The sequence below is a fragment of the Entamoeba dispar genome, genomic scaffold, assembly GCF_000209125.1.
Source record: "Entamoeba dispar SAW760 scf_1105229461555 genomic scaffold, whole genome shotgun sequence".
Lineage (NCBI taxonomy): Eukaryota > Evosea > Mastigamoebida > Endamoebidae > Entamoeba > Entamoeba dispar.
In genome coordinates, this window is record NW_001854751.1 from 47,376 (window position 1) to 50,109 (window position 2,734).

At 17.2% G+C, this 2,734-nt stretch overlaps 13 annotated features.

Moving 5' to 3' along the window:
* Positions 1-37: 37 nt before the first annotated feature.
* Positions 38-129: a sequence feature (AT_rich).
* Positions 130-157: 28 nt separating this feature from the next.
* Positions 158-225: a sequence feature (AT_rich).
* Positions 226-284: 59 nt separating this feature from the next.
* Positions 285-414: a microsatellite.
* Positions 410-539: a microsatellite.
* Positions 540-577: 38 nt separating this feature from the next.
* Positions 578-599: a sequence feature (AT_rich).
* Positions 600-763: 164 nt separating this feature from the next.
* Positions 764-890: a microsatellite.
* A 4-nt stretch (positions 891-894) lies between these two features.
* Positions 895-924: a sequence feature (AT_rich).
* A 43-nt stretch (positions 925-967) lies between these two features.
* Positions 968-999: a sequence feature (AT_rich).
* A 466-nt stretch (positions 1,000-1,465) lies between these two features.
* Positions 1,466-1,556: a microsatellite.
* A 273-nt stretch (positions 1,557-1,829) lies between these two features.
* Positions 1,830-1,881: a microsatellite.
* Positions 1,882-1,993: 112 nt separating this feature from the next.
* Positions 1,994-2,033: a sequence feature (AT_rich).
* Positions 2,034-2,161: 128 nt separating this feature from the next.
* Positions 2,162-2,183: a sequence feature (AT_rich).
* Positions 2,184-2,186: 3 nt separating this feature from the next.
* Positions 2,187-2,734: a repeat region.

Consider the following 2,734-nt stretch of genomic DNA (forward strand, 5'->3'; position numbering starts at 1 on the left):
AGTCAATTAATGAATTAAAATTGGTTTTATCATTCAGTTATATTATATTTAAATGAAATATCTTTATCTAATCATTTATTAATCATTTATTTATTGTATGAATAATCAAATAATATATTCATTTAAAATGATGAGCGAAGAAACATATTATATGATGAATTAAATATTGATTTAATTATCATTAATATTTAATATAATGCATTAAAATATATTGAATATTATTAAGAGAGAATAAGATAAATAAAACATTGTAAATGAAAAGTAAATAAAGAACAGATTTAGACTTAATGAAGTTAATAAATGAATATTTAATTTAAAATTATCAATTATTATTTCATTAATACAATTCATTTATTAATATGAAATAAGATACTAACATCATTAATAAATGATTTGATTATCAATTAATTTATTTTCTTATTTTATATATTGTATTATTAAAATAAGATGATGTATAATCAATATTAGTTATAATGAAATTATTAATATTTATATTATTTTATCATCATTTTGTAATAGTATTAATATAAATTATTATTTAATGATGATAAAATATATTTCAATGATGAGTGATAAGAAATTAATAAAAATATATTTATCTGAATGAATAGAATAATGAAATAATGAATATCATTATTCAAAAGATGACGATTCGTAGTTGTGTTGATGATACTTTTATTTATCATGTTTTTAATATATATAATACATCTGATATTTCAATTTTTTTAGAATACCATAATTTAACAATACATTACATTTCTAAAAGAACAATAGTCAAAATAATGAATATATTTTATATAATGATGTTAAATAAAATCATTTAATACAATATTAATAAATAAATTAATAATTATCAAAAAAATCAGTAATAATAATGAATAATAATGATATTTCATTATTTACTATATTTATTTATAATAATATCATTACCCATTATTATATCATACATATCATATTGTTCAATAACTTAATTTAATATTATTTAATCAATTAAAAAATCAAATTGGAATAATAATATCAATTTGATTAATGAATTATAATCTCATCAATTATTTCATAATGAAAGTCACTGTGATTATGATGTAGAATAAATGTCTTTGAGTATTATTGAAATGATGATGTATGATTATTTAATACAATTATCAAATCATTTGTTACATCTCATTTCAATGAATAATGAATGAGAATAAAGTATTGAGAATAAATAACTAATTATATGAAAAATATCATGAAAATAATACATTCAAATACTATTCTTGTATTAATTAAATCATTTAAACAATACGGTATTGTCATAATGTACAATCAGAAGGTATGAGAGTAATTCTTGAATTATAGTCAAAAACAAGAATAAATAATGAAAATAAAAGAAGTATTAACATCTCTATTTTCATGAATTAAAACAACATGAGCCATAAATAATTTATTTTACACTCATAAAATAGATAAAATGAAATTGTATTTGATTAATAAATAATTTTTAATAAATAACAATAAATGAACACTGAAAGTAACATAAAAAAATAAGTGAATAAGAAATAAAGAATAAATGAATATAATCTTTTCATTTTTTTAATTGAAAAGTAATATAGTAAAAGTATAGTAAAAGTATATAAATGAATAATAAAGAAAAGAATGAACATGATGTTTTGTTTTTTCAAAACAAATCTATATTATTACTACAACTTCATTAATTTTATTTACTACATAAGTGCTGAATATACTTTAATTCAATATTTCATCATTTTTAACTACTATAATAATAAAAACAATAAAATTTTGTTAGGGTGTATTTCAGTTGTTTATTTAATTGGAATTATCATATAATGTTGTTTCTATTTCTTATTTCTTTATTATTTTTATTATTTAATTTTATTTGTAAATTCAATAGTTATATTATTATTGACTTACATAATAATTCAATTGATGGTGTTGTATTAGAATTATTTCTTTATTGACAAATTACAGCATAAACGAATATCATATTCATTTCATATTTTAATAATAAAATTTATTATAAAATAAATAATATTGTCTTAATCTTTATTATACTATATGACTATATCAATAATAGAGATATAGCTTATCTTTTATTTAACCAACACAATTATTTTCGTTACTATTATAGTATTACGTCAGTAAACAACATCAGTAGACAATGATTAAATAAAAATATAAAATAACAATTTTTATTATTTTTGTTAATTTTATTATAAATTAATGTTATTTAAAAAATAATAAAAAAAAAATAACACTTGATTTGATGAATAAATAATGAATGATAAAATAATAAAATAATTTGTTATAAACGTGTATTTAGTTATTTAATCATCTGATTTTAATCTGATATTCATTAAATTAAAATAGAAGAGTCAGTAATGAACAGTCAATTAATTAAAGAAATAGTAGAAACACTTCCAAATATTCAACAATCAATTGATGATACTACTAAACAATATCAATATTATTTAGGAAGTATTAAAAACGAAATACTTAAAATAAAACCAAATGAAACATATTCAGAAGCTATTAAAAGAGGAGAAGGAATATTTGATAGGATTGATGAAGTAGTTAGGAGAAGAAAACTAGTGATAGAAAAAGGTCAAGAAACAATTAATAAAATAGAAACAGTGAAGAATAAAATGGAAAAGATAATAGAAGAATGCAATGATGATGAAACAGCAATTAACAAAGCGAAGGATGAAATAATCGATAAAATCTCAAATAGAAGAAA